The sequence below is a fragment of the Haliotis cracherodii genome, unplaced genomic scaffold, assembly GCF_022045235.1.
Source record: "Haliotis cracherodii isolate W230 unplaced genomic scaffold, xgHalCrac1.p SCAF_6, whole genome shotgun sequence".
NCBI classification, from domain to species: Eukaryota; Metazoa; Mollusca; class Gastropoda; order Lepetellida; family Haliotidae; genus Haliotis; species Haliotis cracherodii.
Window position 1 is genome coordinate 15,783,812 of NW_027266319.1, and position 8,885 is coordinate 15,792,696.

Sequence of the window (8,885 nt, forward strand, 5' to 3'; positions counted from 1 at the left end):
ATCTTACGGAAAAAAGAATTGACATTGCCAGAGAGAATGCAGAGCTAATCGAGGATGATTTCGTCAAATTCAAAAAGAGATAAGTAACGGGTGATGAAACATGGCACTACCACCATGATCCCGAGTCAAAACGTCAATCCATCGAATGGCACCATTCCACTTCTCCGGCACCAAAGAAATTCAAGATCAGTGAAGAAAGTTAAAGCCACTGTATGCTGGGATGCAAAGGGTGTGATCCTTGTTGATTACTTAGAAAGTCAAAAGACGATTACCGATGCCTACTGGGCTGATTTGCTTCATCGCCTGAAAGATTCTATCAAAGAGAAGCGTCGAGGAATGCTGACTGCTGGAGTTCTATTCCTTCGTGACAATGCCACTTCTCATACCTCTCGACTTGCAAAGGCTGCTGTGCGACAATGTGGGTTCGAAGGGCTTCCTCGCCCTCCACACTGGCCAGACCAGGCACCAAGTGATGTCCACCTGTTTCCTTAACTGAAAGAACACCTTCGTGGAAAGCGCTATGACGACAACGATGATCTCAAAGCTGCAGTGAATGGTTTCAGAAAACTTCTTCCTGACTGGAACTGAATAGTTTCACTATCGATATGAGAAGTGTATTGAAAAGCAGGCAGATTATGTTGAAAAACAAAATTAAAAACACTTTCACAGTTTGTTACAAAATACGTCAGGAATATTCATTCTACAAGGACTGCTGGCGTATATTGCTCGGCAATATGGAGACATAATGTCTGCACATTATATATGGTCTATATCCAACCTGGTACTCTTGTCAGGCCCTATACAAATATGTCATTTGTCGAGAAGTCGGATAACAAAATATATACCACGACCAGCCAAACATTATCGATATGGATACAATCTTATACATGTATAGTATTTGCTTCAAGGTACCAACACCCCCACCCCAAGTCCAAAAGACAAACCAAGATACATAAAATTACATACCGCATCCAGAAATACCCCAACCCCCACCCGCCCACGACAAGGTTTAATTAGTAAGCATGTGCATGTGAAATGCTGTATGAGCAACGCGTTGTCATCAGCAGCTATACACTGTGTGTTGTAACAATACATGTCGATATGACTGGCAGTGACACCTGCCGGCAGCCACGACAACTACTTCCTCCTCGTCGTGGTTATAAGACCTCACCCCACACAGTCCCCGTCCTGTCCCCAGAGGCGGTCCACGTGATGCATTGACCCCGTGGTGTCATTGTTTCCTGCCCTATATTTCAACTCTCACCTCCTATCCCCAAACATACATACACTCATTAGTGTCTCTCACATGTGTATAAAGTACCATATGGGCTGTGAGCGGTCAAGTATTTTGTGAATTCTTTCTTTTTTTTTAAAGACAAAAACAGTATTACCATACATTCGAAATACATCTACGGGAATCTACCACTAAACTAACACGCAGCCTCAGATGAGAAAAGATAGGATAATATTAATAAACATGCATGCCCATCATAAGAAATAAATGTACGATAACCCCCAATACACAAACTTTAAATCTGGTTGGGTCTGACAATATCTGACCACCAACTCCAGTTTTTGTCGGATCTTACAAGCATTCGATCCTATGAACATTCTGACCTGAAATTCGCGCAGGGTCGGGTGTTCATGTGTACACTGTATTGGTATTTAAGTGAGGTGAGGTTTAACGTCGCGTCCAAGATTATTGCACTTATATAGCGACATGCATGCACGTGCGTGGCTGCTTGTACCAGGATGTGCTGGTCGTAAACACCAATTCTACCTTCGATGTCATGATTATCTTCGGGCATTGTCGAATCCGAACACGTGATTGTTTACCAGTGTAAACGTCTTCTACCGTATAACGCTTACACACGCTCGTAAAACCCAACTCACTCAACACCGGTACTACGTTTTACAATATTGGTGGAGATCGTGATAAAACGGCATCCAAAGACTCAATATGTTCAGGTCAAAACACAAAACACGCAGATTATATGAATACAATATCAGGACCAAATCATCAAGCAAGTGTCGAGGACGCCAGCCTTACCGGCGTCATTCGTTGTCTCCCTGTCCTAAATACCGATACGACCGCCTCCGTGGTCTAGTGGTAGAGCGTCCGCCCGGAGAGCGGAAGGTCCGGGGTTCGATCCCCGGCCGCGTCATACCAAAATACGTTAAAAGATTGTTGTTACCCTGTCTGGTGCTCGGTATTAAGGGGCTTAAACAAGGACTGGTCGGCTCGGAGTCAGTATACTGTGTCTGAGTGGGGTAATCATGTTAAACTGCGGCATGGTATCTCTGTGAGCTAGCACCATAAATCGGCATCAGTCCGGACTAGTACAAGCAGCCACACACATGCATGCACGTCACTATATGAGTGCAATAATCTTGAACGCGGCGTTTAACTCCATTTCACCTCACCAAATACACATCGCAGTGATGATGAGCGATAAAAATCAGTTGGGTTAAGCGTTGTTTTGAACTATAGTTCAGTTCCATCACGGCGTGTCAGTTTGATGTAGGAGCAAAGCCCAAACTGACAGCGATTGGCGACGCCTGGAACTGCTTGGCCACCCGTGGCCGAAGTGCAGCTTGTCAGTTATCACACTTCAGAGGGGCCATGGGGGTCACGGCCCTACGTCTGGCACGTGGGTTCAAGGTTGGGGTCATCACGGAGAAGGTACTGAAGTGACAACTGTCTGCGCCGTGACTTCGCTAAAGACTTCGGACATTGATAAGCGCTAAGACCCATGAGGTGGCATTTGGCACGTTTACGACGTGAGACCCACGACAGCATGAGAAACCAGTCTCTGGGTAGTCAAGTTGATACCTTTGATGGTCTACTTTTTAAAAGATGTCGTATGAAAAAGAGGGTTGGTTTTTTTTACTCTGACAATTTTTTTATTGGTCTTTGACAAATGATGTGTGGTTATGACAGGATTAAATTCAGACCTTAATGGAGTGATGTCAGGTGTTGACACTGGGTCACACCGGAAGTGCCTTTATGTTAGCCGCGAGATAGGCACATCCGGTGTCCACAGCGGCTACCGAACCAAATATTACGAACCATCACTCCAGTTACTGTAATGTCATGAAACAGTATCCGGACTTTCGGTTTGCACCGGATTTGAGGATCCTACTTAAACTACTTTCTCAAAATTAATGTCAAGATATATGCATTTAATGTAGATAATAATGATCAAAGTATTAGTAATAAAAAAAATAATTTTGTGCAATTGTGATTTGTGGGTATGTGGTATCCCACTTCCGATAAAAAATTATTGATTTTATGTGAGCATTCTTTGCTGTTATTGACGCTATTACGAACTATGCATACTATGTAACAGTGAAGTGTCTACCACAACATGCACTATTAACATATGAGTTAAAATTTATAATTTACCGACGCATCGGCATATTTCCTTGGACTTCCTCCAACAGTTTCACGACTTTTGGGCGATTAAATATTGTGGCGAAAATAGTATCTATTTCCGTCATATATTGTATGGGTCTTGATGCTGTCAAGAAACTGACAAGCAAAACGTTTGAAAAATGGGTGTGATCATGATATTACAAACGTTATCAAAACGTTATTAGACTGAAAACAGTCACCTAACCACTGCGAACGCGAAGCCCACCGGTCAGTATAGGCTCTCCTCAACACTGAAGCCGTCTACCATCACGTCATCTGGTGACAGAGTTAGACTTTGAACACGATTGATGTGGGAGGGAAAACTTGAAGTGACGCAGGTTGCAGATATTTAATTCATATGAAGCCTGTTGCATACAAAACCGTGTGTGTATTAACAGATAGATGATGTCTCACGTGTGTGTATTAACAGATAGATGATGTCTCACGTGTGTGTATTAACAGATAGATGATGCCTCACGTGTGTGCATTAACTGACAGATGATGTATCACGTGTGTGCCTTAACAGATAGATGATGTCTCACGTGTGTGCATTAACAGATAGATGATGTCTCACGTGTGTGTAATAACAGATAGATGATGTCTCACGTGTGTGTATTAACAGATATATGATGTCTCACGTGTGTGTGTTAACAGATAGATGATGTCTCACGTGTGTGTAATAACAGATAGATGATGCCTCACGTTTGTGCATTAAAATATAGATGATGCCTCACGTGTGTGTATTAACAGATAGATGATGTCTCACGTGTGTGTGTTAACAGATAGATGATGTCTCACGTGTGTGTAATAACAGATAGATGATGCCTCACGTGTGTGCATTAAAATATAGATGATGTTTCACGTGTGTGTATTAACAGGTAGATGATGTCTCACGTGTGTGTAATAACAGATAGATGATGCCTCACGTGTGTGCATTAACAGATAGATGATGTCTCACATGTGTGTATTAAAAGATAGATGATGTCTCTCGTGTGTGCATTAACAGATAGATGATGTCTCGCGTGAGTGTATTAACAGATAGATGATGTCTCACGTGTGTGTATTAACAGATAGATGATGTATCACGTGTATGTTTTAACAGATAGATGGTGTCTCACGTGTGTGTATTAACAGATAGATGATGTCTCACGCGTGTGTATATTAACAGATAGATGATTTTTCAATTGTGTGTATTAACAGATAGATGATGTCTCACGTGTATGTTTTAACAGATAGATGATGTCTCACGTGTATGTATTAACAGATAGATGATGTTTCAAGTGTGTGTATTAACAGATAGATGATATCTCACGTGTATGTTTTAACAGACAGATAATGTCTTACGTGTGTGTTAACAGATAGATGATCTTTCACGTGTGTCTTTTACCAGATAGACGATAGATGATGTCTCATGTGTCTGTATTACAGATAGATGGATGTCTCATATGTTTGCATTAACAGCGATAGATATCTCACGTGTGTATCGACAGATAGATGGATGTCACGCGTGTGTATATTAACTGATAGATTGATATCTTACATGTATGCATGAACAGCGATAGATATATCACTTGTATGTATTAACAGCGAAAGATACCTCACGTGTATGTATTCATAGCGATAAATACCTCATGTGTATGTATTAACAGAAATAGATACCTAATGTGTATGTATTAACGGCGATAGATACCTCATGTGTATGTATTAAGAGTGATAGATACATCATGTGTATTGTTTAACAGCGATAGATACCTAATGTGTATGTATTATCAGCTAAACATATCTCCCGTATATGTATTAATAGCGATAAATACCTCAAGTGTATGTATTAACAGCGACAGATACATCATGTGTATTGTTTAACAGTGATAGTACCTCATGTGTATGTATTAACAACGAAAGATACCTCATGTGTATGTATTAAGAGCTATAGATACCTCACGTGTATGTATTATCAGCTAAACATATCTCACATGTCTGTATTAATAGCGATAAATACCTCATGTGTATGTATTAACAGCGATAGACACCTCATGTGTATGTATCATCAGATAAAAATATCTCACGTTTATGTATTAACAGCGATAAATACCTCATGTGTATGTTTTAAGAGCGAAAGATATTTCATGTGTACGTATTAAGAGCGATAAATACCTCATGTGTATGTATTAAGAGCGAAAGATACCTCATGTGTATGTATTAACAGCGATAAATACCTCATGTGTATGTATTAAGAGCGATAGATATTTCATGTGTATGTATTAACGGCGAGAAATACCTCATGTGTATGTATTAAGAGCGATTGATATTTCATGTGTATGTATTAAGTGCGATAGATACCTCATGTGTATGTATTAAGAGCGATAGATACCTGATGTGTATTGTTTAACAGCGATAGATACCCCATGTGTATGTATTATAAGCTAAACATATCTCATGTGTATGTATTAGTAGCGATAAATACCTCATGTGTATGTATTAACAGCGACAGATACATCATGTGTATTGTTTAACAGTGATAGTACCTCATGTGTATGTATTAACAACGAAAGATACCTCATGTGTATGTATTAAGAGCTATAGATACCTCACGTGTATGTATTATCAGCTAAACATATCTCACATGTCTGTATTAATAGCGATAAATACCTCATGTGTATGTATTAACAGCGATAGACACCTCATGTGTATGTATTAAGAGCGATAAATACCTCATGTGTATGTATTGACAGCGATAGATACCTCATGTGTATGTATCATCAGATAAAAATATCTCACGTGTATGTATTAACAGCGATAAATACCTCATGTGTATGTATTAAGAGCGAAAGATATTTCATGTGTATGTATTAAGAGCGATAAATACCTCATGTGTATGTATTAAGAGCGAAAGATACCTCATGTGTATGTATAAACAGCGATAAATACCTCATGTGTATGTATTAAGAGCGAAAGATATTTCATGTGTATGTATTAACAGCGATAAATACCTCGTGTATGTATTAAGAGCGATTGATATTTCATGTATATGTATTAAGGGCGATAAATACCTCATGTGTATGTATTAAGAGCGATAGATATTTCATGTGTATGTATTAATAGCGATAAATACCTCATGTGTATGTATTAAGAGCGATAGATATTTCATGTGTATGTTTTAAGAGCGATAGATACCTCATGTGTATGTATTAAGAGCGATAGATACCTGATGTGTATTGTTTAACAGCGATAGATACCTCACGTGTATGTATTAACAGCGATAGATATTTCACCTTTAAATGGTAACAGCGACAGATACCTCATGTGTATTGATTAACAGCTGCGGGGATTTTGTCTGGAAATTAGACGTATTTTTCAGTTACAGCTGTAAACTTTTTCTATCGCCGCATGACCATGGCATTTGTGTTCTAATGTTATTTCCTAATGTGCTGTTATACCGTCATATTAATCCGAAACCAATGTATAACGTGCAGACACACACATGGACTGACGACACTGGCATAAGCATGCACGTGCACACAGGCACGTATACATGCATATGTACACAAAGATGTACTGATGAAAGCATGCACGAGCATAGACATGCAGGCACCGACACGTGCATACAGGTGCATGGAATTGTTAATTGCACAATATTTAGCGTACGTGATATTTATACCACATGGACACAACCACACCTTCAAGGATCTCAGACTTTCAAACACGCACACACAATGTAACACACAAATGACAAGCCATCAGCAACATTAACGTAGAGCATGGTTTAGCCGCAACATCGTGGAGCGTCAAGCGAATCTGTTCGTATTAAGAGCATTAACTTTAGGAACATAGGATGAACTCGGGCCAGCTTGACTGCACCCTGACTTTGATGAATTAACTCGAAGTCACTGTAATTCAAACGAATTCACAACAAGTTTTACATAATGACGTTTCTCTATACACGGTTATGGAATCCAGGAAGACAAGAATCGGAGACCTTTCTACTCTACATACTTCGTATATACCTATTGCTGGTGTCTGCGTGTGTTGCGTATCCATATAGCGTGTTGTGATGGATGTTGTATTACACGTTTAAAAGACAACAACACTCGTCAGTTGGGTTGATTAACAACCTGTTTGAATATGGTCACACATATACCGTTATCCCCATCTATGGCTCTCGACCGGGGACAAGGAAACGAGGATTTAAGAAGAACCCTAATCATTTTAATTAAACACACATCAGGCTACTGAATGACACATATATATACTTACATTATTTGGTATATCTCAGTATGGAAGCCCAGTGTTTGTCAAGCGTTGTGAATGTCCTGTCCAAGGTAAGTATCCACTGAAACAACGGTACAGAGTAACGGCAAGCGACACGGTAGCAGGGCTTACCCTACCGGATGCGCTTCAGTGATTTAATGGGATGACACTGTGACAAATGGATGTCAAGGAAGCCTCAACGCTCTCGCCAAGACTCTCGCCCCTCTCCCGGTAATGTCAAATTACCTGGTTTACAGCAGTTATATATCTTTCTCACATTCCCGATTCAGCTAGACCTTCTGAAGGTTTCGTCAGAGATAGCTTCCGTCATGGTGATGGGGTTTCTTAATTGGTAATGAGTGTTGTGAATAGAATGTATATTAGGGTATTTGTAAGGAGCTAACGTGATTCAATCACTGCCACAATCCTCCCAAGGAACATGACTCATTATCCTTGGATGTAAATTATGCTGAACATTTTTCTGTTGAGTAATATTGGATAACTAATTATACAATTAAGTATCAACGGGTTTTTCGGCTACGCGCGTGCATATGTGATTCATATGTGTAATTACATGTCTAAGTGTGTGACTGATTGTAGTTTGATGAGAATATGATGGCCCATTTCAATCAGCATTTGATATACAAATTCGAATGACGTAATTTTATTTATGTTTATTACAATCACAGCTTGGTTTCAGCACCATACCCGTGCTCGTGGGTTTCACAAAGTTGTAAAGTCGATGATCTGCATCACTTCGCGCTTTCCTTCCACATTAGGCAAACATGCTGTGATGTAACACAAATATTGTTTAAAGCGTCGTTTAAACACAAAACAACATGATATGAATAAAAGAAATTTCGGAATAAACTCTCGAGAATTTTTCTTAGGTTTGAAATGTTAGCATTGAAATTTAGTTATATTTAGTGATAATGGCGCAGCCTAAGGTTAAAGCATTGTCGTTCGATTCCCAACATGGGTTATTCCCATGTAAGTGTCATAAGAGGTGTTCCCCTAGCCTTGCTCCAAGGCTGTACTGAAATATATGTCCATGGATGTGCACGTATGTGTAGTAATTCTATCCTCCTAATAGGCAAGTCTAGATATGTGGACAGTAAGAACTCCAGTCTCTTATAGGGACAACTTGTTCTTATTATTTACATAATGTAGAAATTATTATTTAAACTAATAATTATTGCCTTATAGACTTGGGCAAGTCTAG